Source organism: Macaca fascicularis, chromosome 15, assembly GCF_037993035.2.
Source record: "Macaca fascicularis isolate 582-1 chromosome 15, T2T-MFA8v1.1".
Taxonomy (NCBI): Eukaryota; Metazoa; Chordata; class Mammalia; order Primates; family Cercopithecidae; genus Macaca; species Macaca fascicularis.
Window position 1 is genome coordinate 80,965,208 of NC_088389.1, and position 27,939 is coordinate 80,993,146.

Genomic DNA, 27,939 nt, shown 5'->3' on the forward strand with positions numbered 1-27,939 from the left:
AGTGCTTTTGTAAGTGAAACTTCCAGGGACAGGATAGCTGGGTCATTTGCTGAGGGTGTCACCAGGCTAACAGAAAGAGGTGAGCCAGAGCTGTGATTTTCATCTGCGACTTGGGATCCTCTTCCAAACTCACTGATTGTTGGCAGAATTCATTTCCTTGCAGCTGTCTGACTGAGGTCCCCGTTTTCCTGCTGGCTGTCATACAGGGATTGCTCTCAGATCCTAGAGGCCACTCAATGTTCCTTGCCATGTGGCTCCCATGGGCAGTTCACACTATAGCTGTTTGCTTTCTTTCAGGCCAGGAGGAGCACATTTCTCTAATCCTTCACCTTCTTTTAAAGGTTTGCCTGATTAATTCAGGCCCACCCAAAATAAGCTCCTTTTCATTATCTCCAAGTCAGCTGATTAGTAACCAAATAACAGGAATGCTATCACACCACATTCAGAGTCCACTCATAATCAAGAGTAAGGGATTATACAGAGTATGTACACCAGGAGACAGGAATTTGGGAGGCCATATTGGAATCTTGCCTCCCACAGTTAGTTATATGATGATTTTATGAGGCTATGAAACTGGAAATCAATGGCAATTCAGGACTATGAAAGCCATAGGAGTGTAAAAATTACCTACAGAGCGACTGCATATTAAAAAAATGAATGTTAATATAAAATAACTATGTCTAATACTTATTAGGTACATTCTATTTGCCAGGCACTGTTCTTTTTTGTGTGTATGAGAGGGTCTCACTCTGTTGCCCCTGTTGGAATGCAATGGCACAGTCATAGTTCACTGCAGCCTCAAACTCCTGGGCTCAAGCGATCCTCCCATCTTAGCCTCCACAGTAGCTAAGACTACAGGTGCACACCACTATGCCCAGCTAATTTTTTATTTTTTGTGGAGATGAGGTCCCCTTATGTTGCCCAGGCTTGTAGGAATCTATAAGCCTCATTTCACAGATAAGGATACTGAGGCACAGAGAGGTTAATTCACTTGTCCAACCTTATACAACTATTTAAATAGTGGTGCAGTGGCTCACCCCAGCACTGTGGGAGGCTGAGGCGGGTGGATCACGAGGTCAGGAGTTCAAACCAGCCTGGCCAACACAGTGAAACTCCGTCTCTACTAAAAACACAAAAATTAGCAGGGCGTGATGGTGGACGCTTGTAATCCCAGCTATTCAGAAGGCTGAAGCAGAGAACTGCTTGAACCCGGTAGGCGAAGGTTGCAGTGAGCTGAGACAGGACCACTGTACTCCAGCCTGGGCGACACAGCGAAACTCTGTGTCAAAAAAAAACAAACAAACAAACAAAAAAAAATAGTGGAGCCAGGATTTTGACCCAGGCAATCTGGATAAAAAATCAATCTAAACTCTATTGAAGAAGAGATGTGGGAACAGAGCTGACACCTGAATTTCCAAGTTTTTCATGTCAGAGAGAAGAGGAAGTAGCAAAGAAGATGGTGAAGAAGCAGCCCCTGAGGTAAAAGATTAAATCAAGAGCAAGCACGGGGTCTCCCAAGAGCCAAATGTAGAGAGCATCATGGGAATAAATGAATGGTTTTCTGGGTCACATACTAATATTTGTAGAAAAATCTCCCATGTTTTCATTCATAAAGGTGCACCAAAATGATTCCATCACTAATACATTCACTCAGTAAATATGTATTTGTCTACCATGTGCCTGGGGTGGGTAAAGCAGTGACCAAGATAGGCAGGTCCTCTCATCAAGGAGTTTACATTGTAAAAAGGGAAGAGGGACTGGAAATAAGCAAGTAAATCAATTCTTAAATAAGCTCATTTTATATAGGCTAGGAAGAAAGTTGAGTTGGGTTCAGAGTTAGAGGTAATTAGGACTGATTTCATCTTTGCTTCACATTTTATATAGTCTACTAGGGCCATCATTGTAAAATGCCACAGAGCGGGTAATTTTTAAAGAACAGAAATTTATTGCTCACAGTTCTGGAGGCCGGGAAGTACGAGATCAAGGCACCAGCAGATTCAGTGTCTGGTAAGGGCCTGTTGCTCACAGATGGTGCCTTCTGTGTATCCTCTCCTTGTGAAAGGGGCCAACAAGCTCCCTCAGGCCTCCTTGGTAAGGCACTGTTCCCATTCATAAGGGTAGCACTCGCTTTCATGACCTAATCACCTTCTAAAAGCCCCACCTCTTAAAACCATTGCATTGTGATTGGGTTTTAATATAGGAATTCACAGGAGATACAAACATTCAGACCATAGCAGACCTCTTTTTCTGTCTTGTTGAAGGCTGCCCTCTCACTGTGTCATCACATGACTTCTTCTCTATTCTTGCATGGAGAGAGACAGACACACAAACACATACGCACACACACACACAAACAAAGCAAGAGAGAGAGAGAGAGATGAGAGGATGGCATCTCTTCCTTTTCTTTTTTATTTATTTATTTTTTATTATTATTATACTTTAAGGTACATGTGCATAACGTGCAGGTTTGTTACATATGTATACTTGTGCCATGTTGCTGTGCTGCACCCATCAACTCGTCAGCACCCATCAACTCGTCATTTACATCAGGTATAACTCCCAATGCAATCCCTCCCCCCTCCCCCCTCGCCATGATAGGCCCCGGTGTATGATGTTCCCCTTCCCGAGTCCAAGTGATCTCATTGTTCAGTTCCCACCTATGAGTGAGAACATGTGGTGTTTGGTTTTCTGTTCTTGCGATAGTTTGCTAAGAATGATGGTTTCCAGCTGCATCCATGTCCCTACAAAGGACACAAACTCATCCTTTTTTATGGCTGCATAGTATTCCATGGTGTATATGTGCCACATTTTCTTAATCCAGTCTGTCACTGATGGACATTTGGGTTGATTCCAAGTCTTTGCTATTGTGAATAGTGCCGCAATAAACATACATGTGCATGTGTCTTTATAGCAGCATGATTTATAATCCTTTGGGTATATACCCAGTAATGGGATCGCTGGGTCATATGGTACATCTAGTTCTAGATCCTTGAGGAATCGCCACCTATCAAACTAGGGCCCCACTCTTACGATCTTATTTAACCTTAATTATCTCTCTAACGGCCCTATCTCCAGATGCAGTCACCTAGGGGGTTATAGCTTCAACATATAAATTTTGAGGAGACACAGTTCAGCCTATGACATTCTTTTACCTGTAAAAAAACTTTCTTACAAAGGGAGAGAAAGAAGAAAAAGAAAATAAGTGAGTCTTTGTATGGGAACATTAGAGAAAAATAGTAAAGAGACAGATTCCCATTTCTACTATTATATAAAAATTATGGGTGGTTAAAATAACTCAAATATATAAAAACCTCACTAATTGATATTCATTGAAGAATTTGTGAAATGTTTAAAGTAATGAATCTGAATGATCAAATTACTGATTTTTATTTATTTTAAAATAAACAAATGTGTCTACATTTATTTATACATACCAAGAAGTTAAACATATTTATATATCATTCCATAGTAGGCAGTTTCTAGTTCAGGAAATCATAGAGCTTCCATGTTCATAGGTACTCCCAGATCACTAACTCTACTCCGTGGGCTTCAGATGGCCAGTTGTAAGCCTCATGAACCTAATGCCCAGCTATAGCAGGTAAGCCAGAGAGCAGATGATGAGCAACCTACAAGCTTGTTGGGCACACATGAGGAGGACTGGTGCAAAAGGTTAAGCTGGACCAACCCAAGACAAGTATGGAGGCCAGGAATAATAGTCAGGGGAAGAAAATGGACAACTTGTTTGGCTAATGACTCTCTGTACACACCTCACTGATGGAAGTTAGGCATCCAACCTGATCAGAAAGGGAAGATGCATCGTCTCCCACCATGCTTGTCCCCTCTTTGTCTCTGTGTGTATAAAATAAAAAGGTTAGGTAATACATATAAAAACCCCAACTCTGTACCAGTAATTTCTTGCTATAGCATCAAAAAATAAAATTAAATCCATATAGAGTTGGAAAGATGGGGAGATGTCAGTCCTTCTACTCCAAGTCTTTCTACAACTGGAACCCTAGTTCCAGCTTTTGGGGGTGTCCTACATGGCCACTCCCTATGCAGGGTACAGAGCTTCTCCTTTGAAACCTTTCCACAGCCCTCTGTCCTTTTAGCCACTTACCTATATGGAAGTTCTAAGCTCTGTTCACCCTCTGTGCTCCAGTTCCATTAGGAGTGCTTTTATTCCTGAGAATGGAGAGAAGAGGAAGGCCATTAGGTACTATAGTCTCGGGATGAGTTATCTAAAGAAAATTAGGACATTCTGCCATGGGGAGTTGATCCCCTTCCTACATAGCTTTTCCATCTTACTGTACCAAAAAGCCTCCCTTCTTTCTCAAATGTGAACTAAGTAACAAAAAGCCTTCTCAGGGGTAGATTCTGATAGCTTTCTGATTCATTCCAGTAAACTTTTTAAATTAAGGTTAATGATGAACGTCTCTGTTCTGTGCAATTCAGAGAGCCCAACTAAACCAAAGTGTGAAACAATTTTTTTAATAAGTAAATAAAAATATTATAAATAATATTTGAGAACAAATGGTTACAGTTAACAGATTGGCAGAGGAAATTCCTATGTATACTAACATTCTGCTGTGATTCTGTTCATTAATAATTTCCTTAGTTAAGTCTTTCTTTATAACTAACACAGTAAGTCAATATTCAAATTATTATTAGTTTTGAGTGTAGTGAAATCTGAATTATTGAGGTTTTATTATATGCTCAAACATCATTCAACTTCTGCTGATACATTCACTATATATTAGTATATATATATCAGATTCATTACTTTAAATTTGATTAGGTAGTTACATGCAGAAGAATTAATTGGATTACAAAAAAATGGTTCTTACCTCACATCAAATATAAAAATTAAAATGGGTTAAACACATAAATGCAAGAGCTAAAACTATACAACTCTTAGAAAAAAATATAGGTGTAAATATTTGTAACCTTGGATTACATTGTTGTTTCTTAGATATGACAACTACAGCACAAGCAACCAAAGGAAAAAGTAAATAAATTAAACATCAAAATTTGAAACCTGGGCTTCAAAGGACACCATTAGAAAAGTTAAAACGTTATATCTGAAGTCCATAGATAATGAAAAATATTTTGAAATCATGCATCTGATATGAACTTATACTCAGAATATATTTGTTAAAAGCTCTTACAACTAAACAATTAAAAAAAATCCAATTTCAAAATGGGCAAAGAATTTGAATAGACATTTATTGCTCCAAAGAAGATAAACAAATGGCCAATGAATACATGAAAAGATGCTCAAATCATTAGTCATCAGGGAAATGCAAATCAAAAACCACAATGAGATGCCATTCACGCACACTAGGATGGTTCAAACAAAAAAGACAGGTAATAACAAATGTCGGTGAGGATGTGGAAAAATGCAAACCCTCATACATTGCTTGGGATTACAAAATGGTGCTGCTACTTTGGAAAACACTTTGGCAGTTGCTCAAAAAGTTAGAGTTATCATTTGACCCAATAATTTCACTCTTAGGTGTATATCAAAGGGAATTCAAAATATACATCCATGCAAAAACTTAGGGATGAATGTTTATGACCTCATTATTCCTAATAGCCATAAAGTGGAAACACCCAAAATGTCCATGAACTGATAAATGGGCAGACAATGTGGTATATCCATCCAGTAAGATATAAAAAAGTATAAAAAGGAATAAAGTATTGATTCATGTGAGCCTTGAAAACATTATGCCAAGTGAAAGGAACCAGACACAAAAGATCTTGTATTATGTGATTCCAATAGTATAAAATGTCTAGAATAGCCAAATCCATACAGACAAAATAGATTAGGGTTGCTAGGGCCTGAGGGAAGTAGGATATGGAGAATGAATGAATACTAATGGTCACAGTTGGGTTTTTTTTTTTTTGAGATGGTCAAAATGATCTAAAATCAGACAGTGATGATAGTTTTACAACATTGTTAATATGCTAACAAGTGAATTTTGAACAAGTGAATTCTGAGTAAGTGAATTTTATAATATATAAATTATATTTCAATAAAGTTGTTTGGTTTTTTAAATAACATGCTTTAACATAGTAATGGGTTGGCATAGTTACCCAGTCATATTTTAACCTTATACTTTACCTTTTATTACTTATTCAGTTGTTCAAGAAACATTAAGAACCTGTTATTTATAAGCAATCCGTTAGGTACTAGGAATAGAGAGTTGAACATGTTGCAGTGTCCCTAAGACTAGTGGGACAAATAGAAACAATAACATATATTTATAATAATATATGATACGTGCCATAAGTCAGAATAATGACATGTACACGGTACTGGCTAATAATTGGAAGTATTTTAAAAAGGTGTCTTGCAATTAATTTTTTTACATTCCCTGCCTTACTCTTTGGAGATCAGGCAGTCAAACATCAGGATATTGCCAAAAAAAAAAAAAAGAGAAAGAAACAAGAAGCTCGATTTGCCTGGACCTAAATCATCAAGAGTTGGGGGTCATAAAGGTGGTATAAAAATAGCTGTTTTTAGGTCAGATAAGCATATTGGTTGCTTCTGCCTTAGAGAATACTACAGCTTTTCAAGTAATTTTAGACAATTAGCTTCTTTCTGTCTTGATTTGAATTCAGATTGTGTCATCAAAACCATATCCCATGATTTCCTTGCCTTCGTTATATCTGAATAGCTGACAAAATAGGTGTAATAATTCCATCAAAGTAACTCAGACGTGTGACTGTTGGGATTACTGAAGGCAACAATAGACATTTACCAAAATCCCCTAAAATCTCACCTGTTTATCTTCATCCATATAGAAATCTCCAGTCACACCCTCAGATCAGACAAATGTACCAAACTCAGTAATTGGTATTCCCAAAAGGCTGCCTAAGTGTAAGCTGAGTGTGAAAGAAATCCAAGAACAGACAATCACTTCTTTAAAAGCATGTCCGGTACCCATGGAGCAGGCTATAACAGTATACCTTGGTTGTGTATATGTTTTCAGAGGAACACTGACAATTAACCAAAAAAAAAAAAAACAATCTGCCAGTAAAAATTACTCTCAAGTGGTTGGCAACTTTAGCTATAGTCATTTCCCCATTTATTTAACCTAAAAACATTTCCAAAGATTTAAACTATTTCCTGTGCTTCATGGTATGGCTTCGCACACCCGAACGACTTTACATCATCGAAGGAGAATGCACGATGGGGAATGGTCAGACTCTAACGAAGAACAGTTTTATTTCAGCACAGTTGTATGGATGGCTATTTTTTCCCCTTCCTCTCTTTATTTCACATGCTGAAAGATCAGCCCTTAGATGACCATGTTCTAGGCAGATACATTTCCAACGGAGCAGCAAGGCATCGAGGTAAGGCAAATGCCTTCTGCAACATCCCCTGTAGTTTACATTTCGCTATATAATTACAGGACCATCTTCTTCCCTGCAGGCTGATTGCATTCCAACAGCAAAAGCTGCATACATTTGATTCAAAAACAAACACTGGAATACTTCCGGATACAAGCTGTTAAGAATGTGTACAATTGCCTTGTCATTTATAAAGTTTTTACTAATCTTTCATGACCCACTTGCCTTGGTATAAATGATCTTACTAGAACTACCTTGCTGAATCTTATCTTTTCTAAGGTAACTTTTTGATTTATTTTGTTTTCACATTTTCCTTCCTCAATTTTGATGAAAAGGAAAAGAGAACTGGCTCCAGCTAGCAATCCTGGGCACCACCCAGAACAAAGGACCCTCTTAAGAAAGAAAAGGAGATTGTCACTGTTTCAGGGAACCACATTCAAAGCCAAACTACTCAGCCCAAAGGGACTGCCTGCAGTATACACTCCAACACCAAAAAAACACATTCAAATCATTTCATGCACATGATATTAGAAATATAAAAGGAAAGAAGCCTTCTCAACATCACTTGCCAGAGCACCTGTAAGCCAGGTGCCTTGTGCCAAGTCAGTGTGTATAGCACATGTGGTCTTACAATAACGTTACATACATTCCCATATTCCGTCCATCCTTATGGAAAAACAAAAAGAACATTTCCACCAAGACTTTATCCTAAAACATTACCCTTCATCAAAGAGGTATGTGGCACCATCTGTGTTGCAGGGTAAAAAGGAAAAGTTTTAGAATTATATTCAAGTGCTATCTTTGACTTTTTGGTGAAGTTGCAGATTCCATAGACTAACTAGATTATAAATTTTTAAAGTCCAGAGTTTTATCTTATGAATTGCTTCCTCAACAAATATGTATCATATTCAGGTATCTATAGGTAATTAATGAAACAATTCCATTCAGCTGTATATTATAGCCACATTGAGTCATCCTCTCAGGCTTTCATTTAAAAGTTCTCCAACCTTGTAAATTCTGTCCTTATTAAATGCCCCTCCCATTGCCACCTTAGATTTATTAGTTTTATAAATGTGAAGCTTAAGATTTTAGTCTACCCAATGTCAGAAGACACAGACAGATATAATATTGCCTAGATTCATTATTTTATATTCATTATTATTGTGTTCATTTTTTCTTCTGATTTTTTTTTTTTAATTTAAAATTTTTGAAATATTTGTTGGGTAGGAGGCTGAATGTATTATGGGCCCTAGAACTGTGGAGTCAATTCTCCCTTGTTTCTGAGTAGATGCCTAGAAGAAACCACAGAGTTCGTAGAGTGATTACTGAAGTTGTGTTGATTTGGTCTTAAGATAGTAAAAAGATTAGTGTTTCTTCACACTGTAAATCCAGATAAAATGATGGCTTTAGAATACAACTAACAGTACTTCCCAAGACATGCTAAGCTAAAGCGAGTTCGTTTCAAGGAAGACATGAAAATACTTTGGAAGAAAAGTCAACTGACTTCTTAATTTTTCATTCCAAACTTGGAAAGAATGTTCTTTTAGTTTATAATTTCTTTAAATGGTAAATACCAGCCAGAGCCTTATGACAATTGTAGAAATAGGGTCTATCACCTCTACCTGTACATCCATGTTTGCTGCTAAATTATACAAAAACTAACTATATACTTTAAATTAAAAATTTTTTGGCCGGCCGCAGTGGCTCAAGCCTGTAATTCCAGCACTTTGGGAGGCCGAGACGGGCGGATCACGAGGTCAGGAGATCGAGACCATCCCAACGTGGGCTAACATGGTGAAACCCTGTCTCCACTAAAAAATACAAAAAACTAGCCGGGCGAGGTGGTGGGCGCCTGTAGTCCCAGCTACTCGGGAGGCTGAGGCAGGAGAATGGCGTGAACCCGGGAGGCGGAGCTTGCAGTGAGCTGAGATACGGCCACTGCACTCCAGCCTGGGGGACAGAGCGAGACTCCGTCTCAAACAAAACAAAAAGAAAACAAAAAAAAAAAGAAAAAATTTTTTTCATCCACTATTTTATACATGGCAGTTGAGATTATCATTTAACAAATCAGTGATTGACAAGTTAATTTGGGTTCAGGAGCAAACATCCTCAGGGGAAGTTCGTGCACTCCCAGAGCCTTGGCCCATGGCATGATCTCTGCATGCATTAGCTGGAAGGGACTGTGGGTTGCTGCTCCTGATAATGGAGGGAATATATTTGTAGTTATTTATGAAAATGCCAGCCCATGTTAAGCAAGACCATCAATGAAATTGTATGTGTAGGCAGAAGGGTGTGTTGACTGGATAATCAAAGGATGGGATGACATTGACATTCTGGAGTGTCTATGCAAGTACCACCAGACTTCACCTCTGCTGACATTTCCTTGGCCTATGGCCCTAGCTTACTGGATGAGCAATGGACATCTGACCTAAGTTAGGCCAAATAGTTTCTGTCTCACATATGAATTTGAAATGAAAAACACAGAAACCGTTTTGTGGGAGGTGTATCACATTTATGGCAGAGCTCTAAAGGAGAAGTGAAAATCCGGACCAAAAAGAAAGAGGGCAAAAGCAGATAAGCCAAGGGAAGCAGAAGAGAGGCCACATGGCCCGAAAAGGAAGAGAGGGGTAGCCACTGGGGTCTCTGGAAACTCTTCTAATGCTGTTCCAGGCCTCCATGTGGCCTGGTTGCTCTTCGGCTCTAGACTCCCACACACACACCGCTAGTTTTGCTTAGGCATATTTGCATAGTTTTCTGTTCCTTGCATTAGAAATATCCCTGCATGAGCCAGCATGTTTTTCTCTTTGGAATATATGTGGCTATGAGTGATACTTAAAAATTTTACTCATACATATAGAACTACCTTGACCAGTCCTAATACCTAGGAACTCCAGCCTAAACATAGAGAGAGGGCTCAGGAGACCCGAGCTTTGGCAGACATTGGCCCAGTACTTGCTGGACCATGGGGAGGACCCAGGCAGGGCCTTAGGTACTGACCTAGGTACTTTTCCCTCTGTGGACCCCATCCTATATAAATTATATCAAAAATTATATTTTATGACTATGGTGATAAAAAAAACAGATATAATCTTGGCTAGATTCATAATTTTATATTCATTATTATATTCATTTTTTCTTATTATTTTTAAAAATCTAAAATTGAAATATTTCGGTGGGGGGCTGAATGCATTATGGGCCTCAGGCATTGTGCCTAGTGTGCCTAATGAATAAGTTGGCCCTGGTCCCAGGAGAGCAGTAGGGTCTATTTACCAAATTATTACAGAAGTGTTTCAGAATTGCAGCTACAGCCATGGCCATACTGTTGTGTACCAGCTGAATAGCAACCCTGTACCTGACACAGACCACCTAAATGTACATTGTCAGAGGAAGGGCCTACTATATATACAATTATTTTTATGCTTACATGTTACTATATATGCACAATTGATAAAGAAACCACAGCAATATTTTGTATTTTTGATTGACACACAAGTTCATACAAATGTATAAGAAATGTTTAGGAAGGATAAACACAAAATTGGGTACAATGGCTGCCCTTGGAGAAGGAAGGAGCCACTTAGGGTTATAAAAGATGGTCAAAGGGGAATTTTACTTTATTTGAAAATATTAATTGCTTTATAGAAGAATTTATCTCATGCATTACTTACATAAATAAAACACTAAACATTTAATTAAAGGCTAAATATACCATCTGCCTAGAGAAGGCTGATGATAAGCCCAGAAGATCTGTCTTGAAGAACTGCAATGTTTATAGCTGAATGGCTAAACACAGAGTCCTTGGAGCCTGACTGCCTGGCCCACCTCTGTCACTGACAAATTACTTAGCCCCTCCATGTCACAGTGTCCTCAGCTGTATAATGGAAGAAGTAATCGTAACCTACCTTATGGGGTTATTGTAAGGATTAAATAAATTAATATATGCAAAACTCTTGGAATAGTGCCTGGTGCATATTAGACTATGTTTTAGCTCATGTTATTGTGAGTGTTATCATTGGTTATTTCTATGTTTAACAAGTTCTCCTAAGTGTTCCCTACAGTTAGTAGTACAGAAGTTGGAAAGCCCCTGCTGTCTACATACAGACTCAAGGATTTGGTGCAAGCCAGTTTCGGAAGAAGTGAAAGGCATTCCCAGGAATGAAGAGTAATCAAAGTTTGAGCTACTGAGGTTGGCAGTGAGGTCAACGTGAGTTGCCAGCCCTCTTGGATAAGGGGAGCAGCTATACACTCACTGGGCAGTCTATTACAGAAAAGAGAGGCAGGTTTCATTCTGTCCAAACCACAACACACTGAGACCTATGTGCCAGGCCCTGGGCTAGATGCTGAGGGTGCTAGGAAGAATACCATGTTAGCTATGTTCCCTTAAGGACTGCATCCTCTTGAACAGAAACCCAGAAGAAGATTCAAAACTCACCATAGTGTCATGCCCCTCTTCAAAGCACCAAGGGGTCTTTTGCCAAAATGAATGCCTGTTTCTTTGAGCTTTCTTCATTATATCTAAAGAGAAAATCACAGAGTTTACATTTTACAGACAACAGATAATAAACTGACCATCAAATTGACTTGTAGATTAATTAGAGTTTATGATCAGCCACATGAAAGAAATATAGCGGTCACTGTTATAAAGAATTACGAAACAAGAGGATCCCTTTACACAAAACAATAGAGGAAAGGGTCTCTGAGAAGGTGAGATTTAAGCAAAGAGCCATCTATGCAGCAGGAAGACAGTTCCAGTCAAAGCAAGACTAACCTGTAAAGACTATGAAATGGAAAGGACTTTGCTATGTGTGAGCAAATACCAGAGGCTGGTATGGCTAGATAGGCCCAAGGCAAAAGGAAATAAAGTCAGAAACATAAGCAGTGGCCAGATGATGTTGATTCAAAGTGAAAATGTGAAACAAGGATCTTAAGACAGAAACAACAGGATCTGATATTTCTCCACCCTTCTCCACATTTGTGAAAATAAAGGAATCACTAATTAAGATATTTGCCTACAGAGATGCTAGAGGACAATCTGTTTCAAGGCAATAATGGAGCAAGGAAAGGCACTTTTATCAGATATTTACAAACACTTTGCACATAGTTTTTCCCTTTATTCATCATATAATTTTATTTGAACTACTACCATTTTAAGGTATTATTGTTGACATTTTGTACATAAGGAAAGAGACTCAAAAACGTTTGGGATCTTACTTAAGGTCACATAGTGAATATGTGGCTAAACTAGGTGGGTAATTTAGGTTTTATGGCTCTTGTCTTCTTTCTGCTAGACTAGACCAAGAGGGAGAGGGTGAAGACTCATAACGTCTTCCTTACTGTGGTTACTGTGGAGTTCATCAGTGATGAGGGCGAACACAATCCAGTGTTCCTGAGGTGGAAGAATAAGTGTGGCATATACAGTGCAGAGATTGTCTAGGAATGTCTTACCCTGCATGCTGCATGAGGGGGCAAGGGAGACAAGTACAAGAAAACCATAGCCCTCAAAGTCATGCCAAATTCAGTTAGGCCTGGTGTGATCAGCTGTGTAATTGCTAAAGCTGGAATCCATGGCCTCTTGTATGCTGTTCCAACTCATTCCCACAGAACATTTGGAAGAGCTTTGCATCATGTGTTCAACTGGGCTGTGTCTTCCACAGGCTCTAGCTCGTTGTTTTATTTAGCATACGCCAGAATCTGGCAAGTTTACCTAAATCGACACCAAATTCCAGGAGTTTGAATGCTGACGTAAGATCTCCTTTTTAAAAAAATTTTCTTTTCTTCCCCCCAACTGTTTTTCATTCAAGAAGAGTATTAGCATGGAGTGACTGACAGAGTCTGCCTGTGGGAGGGAGTATTTCAAACGGTTCAAGACCCTGTGCTTCTCTTCCAAATTACACCTATCTACAAGCTCTCAGGAGACGAGAGTTGATTAAAGATTGGTGCTTAATAGCATAAGAGATCAGCAAGAGTCCAGGTTTCTGGCATCTTTCCATCGTTGTTATACTGGTGGGTAGTCATGCTGCTTAACCCATGCCTTATCAAAGCAAGCTATAGTCTCCAACGTACAGCTCCACCATGTGAAAATCCTGCTAAATGCTGGGTGGAGTACAGCTGGGTGTCCCAAATTATTGATGTGCATCCCTGACGGTTTGTAATTCATATATGGGGATATGCAGGAGAATACTTTTTGTAGATATGGCTCTTTTTTTTTGAGACAGGGTCTGGCTCTGTCACCCAGGCTAGAGTGCAGTGACACAATCTTGGCTCACCACAACCTTCACTGCCTAGGCTCAAGGGATCCTCCCACCTCAGCCTCAAAAGTAGCTGGGACTACAGGCACATGCCACCATGCCCGGCTAATTTTTTAATTTTTTTGTGAACATGGGGTTTTGCCATTTTGCCCAGGCTGGTCTTGAACTCCTGAGCTCAAGGGATGCACATGCCTCAGCCTCCCAAAGTGCTGAAATTACAAATGTGAGCCACTGCGCCTGGCCAGATATGGCATATTTTAATGCACGTTCAAAAAGAATATAATTAGAATTTCAAACTTGTGATCTTCATAAACATACTTGCTAATGGAGAGGTAGTAGTACCTGGTATCATGGTGATTCACGTTATGCTACCCACAAAAGTTACTGGTGTGGTATCAGGTGCTACAAAGCTATAGTAAAGTCATGATGGTAGTGCCCCACTGCCTGGCAATTGGAAAATACTAATGTAGCACAAAGAGCACTGAATTGAGACTGGTTAATATAGGCCAATTGAGAAATGTTTAAGCACTAACAATAGTGTCCTTGAAGACAGGAACTAATATACTTTGGATATGTGTCCCTGTCCGAATCTCATGTTGAATTGTAATCCCCAGTATTGGAGGTGTGGCCAGGTGGGAGGTGATTGGATTATGGGGGTGAATTTCTCATGAATGGTTTAGCACCATCTCCTTGGTACCATGCTTGCAATAGTAAATGTCTTCTGGTAAAATCTGGCTGTTTAAAAGTGTGTGGCACTCCTTCCTCTCTCTTGCTCCTACTCTGGCCACGTGACATACCTGCTCCCCCTTCTCCTTCTGCAGTGATTGTAAGTTTCCTGAGGCCTCCTCAGAAGGTGAGCCAATGCCAGCATCATGCTTCCTGTAAAGCCTGCAGAACCATAAGCCAATTAAACCTCTTTTCTTTATAAGTCTGAGGCATTTCAATGCAAGAACAGCCTAATACAGGAACAATGGTTTCTTAAAAACTGTATTAGTTTCCTATTGCTGCTGTAATAAATAGTCACAAACAGTGGTTTAAAGCAACACAAATCTATTTTCTTACAGCAGAAGTCTGAAATGTGTCTTACCACAGCAAAATCATGGTGTTGGCAAAGCTGCATTCCTTCTGGGGGCTCTAGGGGAGAATCTCTCATGTCTCCTTTGCTTTTTCCAGTCTCTAGAGGCTGCCAGAACTCCTTTTCTCATAACCACTCCACTCTTTGCATCTGTCATCATCTCTCTCTCTCTCTCTCTCTCTCTCTCTCTCTCTCTGACTGGCTCTTCTGCCTTCTTTCACTTATAAAGGACACCTGTGACTACATTGGGCCCACCTGTGTAATTCAGAATACTCGCTCTACCTGTATATTCTGAATTTAATCCCAGCTGCATAGTCTACTTACAGCCATGAAGAAGTAGCAAAGATGTGATTTTCCTTCCCCAAATAAATAATTAGAAAGCTAGGGGGAAAAAATGAAACAGCTGTTTGCAGCCATTGGCCAACATGCACAGCAGGATTCTGATTTCTGAGAAAACGGAAAAAACCGAGATGGTTCCTACAATTATGCTTGCTTTCTGCCTGAAATCACATTGCAGACCATGAAGGAAGGTGGGGGGTGTCCCGAGCATGGCAGGTTTGCTAAGTTAAGGAGATAGAGAATCAGACTTCAGGAAGCCTAAAATAGCAAAAAGTTGCAAGGAAGTTCTGGGAGCAGCGCCCTATGCAGAAAAATAGTTTCTGAAATCTGAATAGAGGTCCTCATGAGTCTTAGCTGAATACTAAGATCTTATGCATAGGATGGAAAATCAGGGGACTAGGCAAGCAGCAGTTCAGGCGTTATGAACCGAATGGTTTACAGAGCTCACCTGGGGCTGAGCTGAAAAATGAATGAAAAATGAATATATCTCTGTGATGTGTGAGATAATAACAACAGGTCTAACATATGTATATCTACAGTGTTAGAAGAGGGAAAACAGAAGGAGTGAAAGAATAAAAATTTGGGGAGAAATAATGGCTGAAATTTATTCCAAATTTGATTACAAAAAGCTCAATGAACTCAATGAAAAATATATATGAAACAAAAAATAATAGGAGGTATTATATTCCTGACCAGATGAGGCAGAAAGTCTTGACCACTTCAGGCACTCAGTAGAAACACCAGAAAGGCTATATTTTAGAAGGGGATTTAAATATCCGTAAAGTGTAGGGTACTGTAGAATCACCTTAATAAGTTTTTAAAAGTCTCAAGATGGTCAAAATGAATAGCAAACTGAACAACGAAAGCAATGTCAGCACTCTTTAAAGGGTGACAACAAAATCCAGACAGTGATGACATAATATTCACAAGTTTCAGCATATAACAAAATAGTATTAAATATTTCAAAGCAGGAAAATGCAACTCATAACCAAGATAAAAATGTTTCAAAAGAAGTGGATCATCAAATGATGAAAATGATGAAATTGCAATCAAAGGCATTAAAACAACTATTTTAACTACATTCAAATATTTAATAACACACATGGATGTAGTGAGGATATAAATGGAAAATATAAAAATAAACCAAATGAAATATCTAGGGAAAAAACCAACAATATCTTAAATGAAAAGGATTAAACACTCCAAAGGAAACGATTCATGAAACTGAAGACACTGTAATACACATTATCCAAACGAAGCAGAAATGGGGGGAAAAGACTGAAAAATGAGTGATCTCTCTCATTTGTGAGATAATAACAAAAGGTCTAACACGTATTTTACAGCCTGACAAAGGCAGAACAGGAGGAGTGAAAGAATACAAATTTTGGGAGAAATAATGGCCAAAATTTGTTCCAAATTTGATGACACAAAAAGCTCAATGAGCCCAAAGAAAAATACATACAAAATAAAAATGAAAAAAATAGTTCAAGGTCCAGTACATACTCATCAAATTTCTTTTAAAAAGTCATGAAAGAGGCCAGGCACAGTGGCTCACACCTGTAATCCCAGCACTTTAGGAGGCCGAGGCCGGTGAATCACTTGAGGTCAAGAGACCAGCCTGGCTGACATGGGGAAACCCCATCTCTACTGAAAATACAAAAATAATTAGCTGGGTGTGGTGGTGCACACCTGTAGTCCCAGCTACTCAGAAGGCTGAGGGAGGAGAATGGCTTGAACCTGGGAGGTGGAGGTTAGAGTGAGCCGAGATCACACCACTGCATTACAGCCTGGGCAATAGAACAAGACTCTGTGTGTGTGTGTGTGGGGGGGGGGGGGGGGGAGGGGGGTGGCGGGAAGGGCATAAAAGAAAAATCTTAAAAGCAGAGAAAAAAAGATGGCTTAACTTAAGTGGAACTAGGGTAATAAATATAATAGATTTCTTGGCAGTAACTATGAAGCCCAAAGACAAAGGAATAACATCTTTAAAGTGCTAAAAGTTGAAAAGAAAACAGAAAAACATACCTATCAACCTATAATTCCAAATCAAGCAAAAATATCTTTCTAAAATAAGCAACAATATAGACTTTTTCAGACAAACAGAAAAATCAGATAGAATTCATTTCCAGTCAAAGCATGAGCACTCTAGCAATGGTATTTGAATAAATATTTGTTTTTTCCATTTTTATTTTACTTAAAGATAAAGCAAGACTAGTAGAAATGTATTGTGAAATGAATGACATATGTATGTTTAAAGTAAAAATAAGAAAAATGTATTAGGGATTTTATACTATGTATGACCTTAATAGCCAAAGTAATGACAATAGAAATGAAAATATATTGTGGTGAGGTTCTTTCTTTATGCATGAAATAGTGTAGTATCATCTTAAAATAGAAAGCGAAAATTTAAAGAGGAAGATTGTAAATGTAAAGCAACTATTAAAAACCAAATCAACAAGTTCTGGATAATGAGCTGTTAACTGGTCATAAAATAAAATCATGAAAAATTTTCAATTAATCCAAAAGCAGGTAGAAAATGAGGAAAAAACAAGGAAGAAAGAACAGATGTGACAAATAAAAACCAAACAGCAAGATGGCTGACTTCAACCCAACCAGATCAATAATCACCTTAAGTGTGAATGAAGTAAACTACAATAAGGTGGAGACTTTCATAATGAATAAAAAAGCAAGATCAACTCTATGTTGTCTATTAAAAAAGACATGAATCTTAATGTAAAGACACAAATAGGTTAAAAGGGTGGAAAAATATGCCACAGAAACCCTAATCGTGATCATGACAGCAAACAGCTGTCTTACTGTTCTTTCCTGTTTTTTATATGAGGTGGTGCTGTGCAATAATTCCCAGAACAAAATGGGTCCAAGAAATGTGCATGTGACACCTGTGAAACTGAAGAACCAAAAATGTTAATAGGTATGGGGCTAAGAGCACGCAGGAGAGACAGCCATAGGTTTGCATTTTATTTGGTATGGAATTAAAGCTAAGCAAAGCATTTTGATGAAGTTCAAAGCAGGGATCTTTGCCTGTAGGTTGGGTGCTCTCTGAAGCAGTTTGACTTCTCATCTGTTTATGAAGCATGTGCAGTTTCAGGCCTCCTCAGCAATAGAGAGCCCGTCCAAAAAGCGTTAACCAAGAATTAGACAGAGCAGGCCAGGGACATTCTAAACAATGATTTCATACTCTAGGTTTATCCTGGGTTTCCCTGAGTTTCCAGGGTAACTATTTATTGTAAAGTCTTGGCATCTTTTGGGTTAAGCTAAAGGGCAAAATCCTATAAAATTAGTGAAACAGAGCTCTTCTGGGTCCATGAGTGTATCAAGTAGGCCAAGACAAGATTTGCTCTGGGACTACATCTTGCTCCTCTACTCCTACTCCCTCTGTGATTCCCCTGGGATGGAGAGGCAGTGGAATAGCAAAGGTCTCACTGAATCTTCAGTGAAATCTTCAGTGGTTCTATTTTGTCACTGGAGACTGTGTAATCTAGAGAGAAATACAGGGAAAACTTTGCAAGTCCTGATATTAATTCATCACTCTAGCAAGGATCATGGTAAGAACTGAATCCGGAAATACTTCTTGGGAACACTGGAATAAGGAGCATGGCCACCAGGAAAGTTATGTGCACGAGAGCATCCATGCCATCTGGAAGAAAGATACTTCAGTAGAAATACTGATAATGCTCTCTTTACCTTCTCCCTCCACTCCTCACTTGAGTCTCAGAGATGAAGGCTCCTGAACAAAGAAAGGCAGAAGAAATCCCTGCCAGCACCTGAGAGGAAGGTCCCTGGAAAATAAACTAGCTGCTCTTAAGGCATAGAATTAATGAGTACATGTCAGAATAGAGGTTCAATTAGGAATGCTAACCATATACTACAGACTGACATTGCACAGTGACCCAGCCGCTAGGGATCCTCTCAAGAATGCTTCAATAGCAAGAGAGATACGCAGATATCATCTCCTTACAAATTTTCAGCATATATACAATCACAGTCATAAAGTGATATCCCAAAGCAAAATACTATGAACTCTGCCTGCTACCACAGGTGTTGTAATTGGTGGTATTTTAGGTCCAACTGTCCTCTCGTTTGTTAGTCCACACTGCGATGCCTCTATTTCTTTTATTTCTGGAAATGCTTAATTTTTGATAAGTACAAGGCCACCAAGAACTTTCAAAGTGCTATTTTAAAAGGTTCTAATGGCCATGGAAACAAAATTCAAAAGCAGAAAAAATCAAAATTGTCAAGAAAATGACAGAGGTCCACAGATTCCTGGGATGACCCATTCCATCTGTAGAAGTAATTTTGAAGGACGAAGAACAAATCATGCAAGGTGAAAATCTCTACGCAAAGGACAGTAATCAGCAAGAAACAAAGAAAAGTAGAGGCTGAAATATTTAGTCTTAATATCAAAAGTTGATTAGCCTAATGTTAATTCAGGATAAGTCAAGGATCATGTTGGAGAACTTCACCATAAAAGTCTGCTACAGAAACTTTTGTTTTTCAGTGTTTCTGATGGACTGCATGGCATCAAAGGGAGTGTTGATGAGTGTGGATACAGTAGCTGTTAAAGTATTCCAGATATAACTGGCAGAGATCATGAGGCAAGGTGTGGTGGGGTGTAGATAGAGGGTGGTCCTATTACATTAGAACTTCAATATGGGCAAAACTGGTTTTACTTTTTCAAAAGAAGATGCTCAATAGAACATATATTAGCACAAAAGAAAATTACATGCCTAGTTTTAAACCTTTAATCATGAAGGACTTGGGAGCAAGTGGACCTAGAAACAGACTTTGAACGCTGTTTGTGTAAACAGAGGTATTTGGAATGGAATAAAGCCACTTCGTGGTGCTCTAATTGAAGTGTCATCACTGGGCCTGGCCCAAGGCAGGGAAGCATCAGTTCTCAACTGGGATGAGAACAGTAACAGTTCTCAGCAGAGTATTTGGCCCCCAGCTTCGCATGTGGCATGGCAGAGGAAACAGGGAGCAGGGGTCTCTTGGAACCAGGGAGATTTTAGAAAAGAACTTGACAAGGAAAATCTGTGTTCTTCCCATTTCTACCCATTAGCACAAAATGGGAATGGAATTGGCAGAGGAGAAATCCCCGGGCCTTTATGATTCCACCTCCATGGCTGGTGTGGTCAATAAAAAAGGGCCACTGCTCTTCCATGCCTACAGAGGGAGTAGATTTAAAAGACTCCGAAGTCTTGGCTTCTATAGATGTTCAAAATGTACTTTTACTGATTGAGTGATGGATGTGCAGTGATGCTGGGAAGAGAGAATTCATTGAACATAATTATTTAACTATTGCTAACTAGTAGAATTCCTCTGAGGAGATAACCATGTTCGTTTAGGCTTAGTGGGCTTATTTGGCAATGCAGTTAAGGACAAACTTAGATGGGTTTGAATTGAAACATAATATTAGCTAAATTGATCTCTATATAAAATAAATAAGAATTTGAGGGGAGCAGAATGAGGTGTAAGCTGGAGAGGAGGAGGATGAGACACGAGCTGGAGAGAAGGAAGAATGATGAATGAGTTGGAGACAAACAGCAACGTGGCAAAGCAAATATTCCTCGTTCCAGGAGTCATCACATTAAGAAGAAAGATGTCAAGTTTCCATTATAGATTTTTACATTGTGTAATCCTAGGCCCAAACTGTTAGTGAAGACTGCCATACAGTCAGTGCACTTTGGTTAAGAAGGGATTAGGGCTGGGCATGGTGGCTTATGCCTGTAATGCCAGAACTTTGGGAGGCCAATGCAGGAAGATCCTTTGAGGCCAAGAATTCAAGACCAGCATAGGCAACAAAGTGAGACCCCCATATCTACAAAAAACGTTTTTTAAAAAATAGTCAAGTGTAGTTGCATACACCTGCAGTCTCAGCTACTTGGGAGCCTGAGGCTAGAGGATCACCAAAGCCCAAGAGTTTAAGTTTACAGTGCACTATGATCACACCACTGGCCACTGCACTCTAGTGTGGGCAACAGAGTGAGACCCTGCCTCTAAAGAAAAGAAAGAAGCCGGGGGTGGGAGAAAGAGAAAGAAAGAAAGAAAGAGAGAGAGAGAGAGAGAAGGGGAGGGGAGGGAAGGGGAGGGGAGGGTAGGACACAAAGGGGGATTGGGATTGTGCCCAGTGGGATGACATGGTGAAGCAAAGGAACAGGAGGAAACAGCCAAGATGGCCCAGAGAATTCATTGCAAGTAATAATTCAGAGTCAGAGCACCAAGAGAAAGTCCCCTGCCCTAACACCAGACACACACACACACACCCCTATTCACTGCCACCAACATCACCACCACCACCAAGAACCTCTAGATATGTTAGAAAAGACATCAGATATACTACTATATTTTTCATGGGGTTCATATCCATTGTTGCTTAAATCTCAAAGGGCAGAGAAGTCCAAGCAATTGGAGATCTTGGACACATCCAAGAACTAAAATCTGAGTCTGCACTCTAAACAAGCCACCCTAAACTCACACTGTCAGTCTAACAACAGCACAGTTTCAAATCCTAGGTTTTCCTTTTATTCTTCTTAATGACATCCAGAGCATTTCTCAAAGATGAGAAGAAAAGCCCCACAAGAAAAAAATCAAGTAGATTGCAGGCCTTGATATAGCCAACCTACCTCTATTAGAGCAATCCCTGGGCAATTTCCCAGTGCCTCTGGAAGAAAGGTTCGTTGCTTCTAGTTCTTCTGGCAGAACCACTGTGTGTAAATGTATTTACTTCTCATTTTCCACTGGCATGGGAATAGGATGTAGAAATCTCCAGCTACAAGTGTTGATATTTAGAGCTTATGATAAATCAGACAATTTAAAATACCTAGAAGTTAAGGTAAGGGTGTGTTGTATGTCTTAGAAGTGTTCAGCTGCAAAGAACTCTCCATTGTTAGAGACAAATTATCTAAAGGAGGTTTCTAATACTCATTCAGAGACCTATAATTTAATTTGCTTTTGTTTTTTGCTTAAACTCTGATGGAATATAGAATTGAATATGGAATCTAACCAAGAGGGATAAACCCTACAGCTTTGGTGTTGTATTTTCTGATTAGAGTATGTAGCTAGATTATTTGCACACTCAGAATATATCATCACATGTGCATATGACATATTGACAGACTCTCCCATGGGGGACTGTCTCTTCAGCTTTTATCAGAACTGCCTGTAATTCCTCTCTCTCTCATAAACTGTGGCCAAGAACTTTGTGATTATTTCTTAAGTCTTTTTTCAACATGGCATCTTTTTGCTCTAATAATTTTGCAAAGTAGCTTTCTCCTCACAGTAAGTTGGTTCCTGAAAAGCGGTATACCCATTGGATTACTGGAAATCAAATATGTATTCAATGTAACCAGAAAACTTATCCTATATGGAAACTCTAGCAAAAAAAAAAAAAGTGTAATATAAACAATAGCTCTTACTTGTTCTATACGTTTGTATGGGAGCAGATTTTCTTAAAGTCAGTGGTGTGTAGATACTTTTAAATGTGATGTTGTTTATTTTTTTGTCATCAGATAGCTATTTAAAAATTTCCTTTTATTTCTCCAACCTCGATTAGACTAGAAGTCTACAATCCTATAGCAAATTGTAGCCACACTGGGGTCCCACTGGTACTTCCCATCTTCATGAAATGACTTTCTAATTGGCTTAAATATAGAATAATTGTGTCACAAAAGAAAAACGCCCATTACCATTAAACCCAGCACTCTGGACTATTAACATTAACAAACGGAGGAGGGGCTGAGGAAGACTGACTACTCTAAACCCCCAACCTAGGATTAAATGTATGCTAATCTATCATTGTATCAGTCTGTAAAAGCATTCTGCTGCTGCCTCAGCCTTCACACTGCACAGAATCAGTTCATATATATTTCCCATTTGGGGTTTTGGGCAAAGTTCCATTGAGGTCTGGTCCAAGAAACTCCCCCAGGGCCTTCAGGGTCATAAGTCCTGCAGGTTTATGATGGCTTGATTTTAACTTCTGACTACACTGGGCAAGATTTTACATACCTGATGATAGCAAGCCTCACTCTGGGCCAAAAAGCTCTGCAATCCAATTGGTGGTAAGTCCTGCTAATTCCCTAAAGCCTAGCAAGGAAGCTGAGAAGAAGGATAAAACACACAAAAAAATAGAATTGTTGCTAGGCATACGGAATCTGGCCCTCTGAAAGTGTTAGAGGATTGACTTGAGAATATGTATGCTTGTGAATTTTTATGTAGAGAGCGTGTCTTAAGAATTCTATGACCATGCTGCCCTTGATGATGCGTACCCTAAAATCACTTTTAAAATCTTGTGGAATCAAAGACCTGAATCTTGAAAGTCATTCCCAATAAGGAGGCAAAGGACCAACAAACCTCCTTGACTTTTAACAACATGCTTGCGCCTTAACTTTTGTCAACATGCTTACATCTTCTGTGGAGTTTCCCAGCCATTCTTTCTCCTTCAAATCTGCTTAGTTCTTACAATTAAGTTAAAGATTCTTAAATGTTTAGAAATTCCTTTTCTAGAAAATATTTTTGGGTGGGGTTTATAATTCTAGTTAATGATCTCAACCCTACATTTCTTTTGCTTCCTAGGAAAGGATGAAAAAGCACAAACAACTTCATTTATCATTATTTATTGTTTTCTTCCTTTTTTCAAATTATATTTGGACCCAAACATCAACCTATAGATGAGGAGAGGCTCTGCTTGCAAAGAGAGCTCAGAGTTCCGTAACAGGACTTACTCCGCTTCACTCCAACATTCTGTCAAAATGTCACTTCTCCAACAGCCTTTCTCTTCCAGTTCTAACCTATAACTATACTTAAAATCACTAACGTATTTCACATTTCTCTTAGAAAATGTAAGAATATGAGTTTTAATCAGTATGGAGATATGTATAATCACATCTGACGCAATGTTTCACAGACATATTGTGGGACATGGTATAAGGGACTGTTGGCAACCTTCATCCAGGACTAGAAGGGGTCCACAGACAGACTGACTCTGCTACCATCAGAGTTTTCTGCTTGTTTTTGTTTCAAATGATTTTTTTCTCTACATGCCTTCAGCATTGTTGTTAAATGTTTCACTTTTTAGAGTCACCTTGGTTATGATGATGGTATCTTTAAAACCCTTATTTGAGTAATTAACAAATATTTCTTGAATTTTCATCGTGTTCAGCCTATGCTACAAGCTGTAAAATATACATAAGCCATGGAGTATATGTTTGATTCCCTCAAGAAAGTCACAATATAGATGAAGAAAGGGAGCTAATGGCATGCAATAATACCCAGCATACAAGGTGGTATATGACAAGGGTCAATAGCTCATCTCTGCTCAATGGTTCAGAACCTACTCTGGATCCAATACCACTTTGAAGTTCACATGAATACTATGCAGTCTCTCCCAGAAGGCGCATATGTTTCATATGCAAAATATTTCATATTGATTCCAGAGGAGAAAAAAGCAGTCTATTAACTTTTGAAATCCATTCATGAATGCAGAAGCAGATTATGGATCCCTCCCTTAGAGAACTGCAGAACTTCAGAAGAGAAGAAGCTCAATGAATTCAGGAGGAAGTTAAAGTTGGTTTAGAGGAGGCATTGGAATATAAGGTTGATCTTGGATAATGGATGAGATTTAGGAGAAGGGAAATGAAATTAATTTTTATGAGACTCATAGTAGAAAATTTGCATAGATTATCTCATTTAATCTGCAGAGCAATGCAGTGAAGAAGGTCCTGTGTCTCTCATGCTATATATAAATATATGGAGACTGGGGAGGTGCAATAAAGGGCCCCAAATTCCTCTTAGCTATTTAGTTCCTGAAACTCATGTGCATATAAAAGCAGATCCCAAGCAATTTCCACTACACACCCCCTTGAAGAGGAGAAACAATAAATCTTCTATAATCAAATGAGTATATCCTCTAGTGTACATACATGATCAGGTGGAGACATTGGGTGTGGGCAGTAGTGGAAGAATTCTTTCTTTCCCAGTTTTCTAGGAAAATTAAATTAAATGAGGCCATGATTGAGACAGGCACTCTTCTGTGATTATGTTATCTATTATACTACCTTGGAACTATGAATATCTAGTAAAAATAGGTGTGTGTTATGGTAAACCTTTTTTCAGGTCATTATATGGTTGGTGTGGTCGGATAGGTTTTTTTGTTTTTGTTTTTGTTTTTTTGTTTTGTTTTGGTTTTTGTTTTTCAAATCTTTGCTCTGTCCCTGTAATAGGGAAGCACAACTTTACCCATTTTCACGTAACATGTCTATACTTTCTAGTAGGCAGAGTACACAGCTTCCCCCCATTGACCTTGGACTTGTGAATCAATTACTTTGACCAATGGACTGTGAATGGAAATGTCAGAGTGCCAGTTCTGAGCAGAAGCTTCTAAGAGGGGCATTTTTTCTCACTCATCCCAACCTTCACAAGGTCAACCTGCTCCACGAAGGACAGACTGTGGCTGCCCCTCCACCTGGATGATAGGATGAGAAGACACATGGAGCAGATATCAAACCAATATATAGTCCAGAAGCAACTCCAGCTGATCCCAATCAAGCCAACAGAGCTGCAGCTGACTGGCTGAACCATGAAAACTGTTTCATGTGGTGAGTGGTTGAGATTTTGAGGTTGTTACCACAGAAAACCCCAACTTGTACTCGTTCATCAAGCATGACCTCAAGATTTTGAGACCAATCAAGAGTCTAAGTGTCACCAAAGAAACTCAAATGACATCAGGGGAAATTCCAGAATCAACCCAAAGTAGTCCGGTTGCCTGAGATCAGGGACAATGTGGACAAGACAGGATTTTTTGCCTGATCTTTTTCTCTCCTATCAGCACAAGGCCCAGCCTCCAGGAAGATAGCAGGAGGCTAAATGCCATTTGCAGATTTAACTCTTGGTGAGATGGTATTCACCAGAAACAAGCTCAAGAATCTGATTTGATTATAGGTTTTTCCTTCTCTTCCTCATTCTCTATGTGGAGGACGGAAGTAAAATGGATATGAGACAGAAAAAAATACAGGAAGATGAAAAGCACTTAGGCAGCCCATAATGTTGACAACCAGAATGAATGAGAGCACGCTGTACTTTTAGAATCTACACATGCACACGGAAACAGGCATACACATTTTCTAGCTCCTATGAATGATTTCTGTGAGATCATCATTTCAATCATTGGCCACACAATCTCAATGCCAACCCTGAGAAGGACTAATTAGCATTCTCACATATGTAATTCTCTACTGAGAGTTATGTAGATGATGGAGTATCAGTGAACAGATACACTACCACCAACTTCGTATTAGTCCAACCCCAACACCTAATTACTTTAACGCATTTAAAAATCAATATGTAGCCTCAGCAAAGAAGACTTTTAAAGATATTTCAGTTTTTTTTTGTTTGATCCTGCCTCTTAGCCATCCATGCTATTCTACTAAAATGCAATGAACTAGGATTACAGTCCTTGAGTTCTGGCAAAAGAGAAGAACAACAGGAGCAAACAAACTCCCAAATATCTTTTTATTCCACCCAACCAGACTCATCCTTTAGTTCTTAGTTGAAATTACCAGTGTGCAGGGCAGTCTATCAAACCGAGTCTAGACTGACACTTTGTTAAATTCAAGTTTTGTAAAGCAAGCTGCTAAGACTCTGTGGATTTGGCTGCAGGACTTTTTTGGGCTTCAGCAACTCAAATGTTGGAGCCCAAGCCCTGTTCCAGTGCCAAACATTTGTCCACACGCTGTTCCCATGCAGCAAAGACTCAGCTCTGTCAACATCCTTGTGACTGGAGGAAGGCACTCCTCTTCCCATCCCACATGTGGGAAGTGTCCCCTGGTAATGAAGTCATAGTGGGCTGAATACACATGCCTGAAATGAGCTGCATCACCAGTCCTCAGGAGAGACAGGGAAATTGGTCAACGTCCCACAGCAACTGACCCTTGAGCAAGGAAAACACAATCTGCTCTTGGAGTTGCCTGGCTTTTTCATTCAGGTGTTTCCAAGTTCTGCTATTAGATCATTACAATTTACAGAATCACTCCACATAAGGTGAATGGGTTAGAAGATCAGATTGTTTCATCAATGTAGTCTTTCTGTCAATGCAGTCTCCCCAGACAATGAGGACTTTTGTTCCATGAAACCTATTCCTCATTAGCCGTCTCTCTGCCTTGGAGAACGAGTCCCAGCTGAATAGACCTTTCTTTCCTGTCATGTACATGATGCGTTATCTACAAGGATATCAACATAACCATATTTTTAACTAAAAGCCTTTTTACTTTTAAGTAATGAAGACTCAGAGAAAGTTAGGTTTAAAATGGCATCTGGCTTGGAGGCCCTTAGTCACTCAGTGTCTCCCAAAAATCTAACAAAATACATACAAAGACACACAGAAAATGAAAACTTATGCCACCACCAAAACAGGAACTAAATAATCTACTTTCAGAATCCAGGACCAATTTTCATTAACTGCAAGACTGGAAAAATGGAATTAAGAGCACAATCCAAGATCCCTTGTGCTATGACCACTCAAAATAAAGTTAGCTTCTCCCTGTCACCCCCAAAATAGACAGGAAGTAGGTAAGAAGTCCCTGCATCCTCTCAAAATCCAAGCCCTGGCTCAGAAATCCAACATAGTTACTAACTGGGTCCGGAGGGCCTCTCTTTAGATGGGTGATACAATTTGAGGCCTGGTGCCATCCTTTAATCCATCCTTCATTCCTGCCCATATCTCTCTTTTCTGTATCCAGTCAGAGATGGGAATTCCAAGAAGGTGAATGGAAGGTGCAATCCCTTAAAGTAAAGCACAATAAGCAGGGTTGCTTCTCAGAAGCCGTCTTGGAAGCAGTACATGCTGAGGATTATAGTCTAATAGGACCCCTGGAGATTTCCCAGCCTAGAGTTTGATAATGGGTCTGGAAG

At 39.3% G+C, this 27,939-nt stretch overlaps 1 long non-coding RNA gene across 1 annotated transcript; it reads right to left on the reverse strand.

Moving 5' to 3' along the window:
• Positions 1 to 2,404: 2,404 nt before the first annotated feature.
• Positions 2,405 to 11,907, reverse strand: LOC102127316 (uncharacterized). Its single transcript, XR_284704.5, has 3 exons — positions 11,786 to 11,907; positions 4,118 to 4,182; positions 2,405 to 3,849 (listed from the first exon to the last, which is right to left on the reverse strand). It is a non-coding gene; the product is annotated as an uncharacterized lncRNA (long non-coding RNA).
• Positions 11,908 to 27,939: the final 16,032 nt, after the last annotated feature.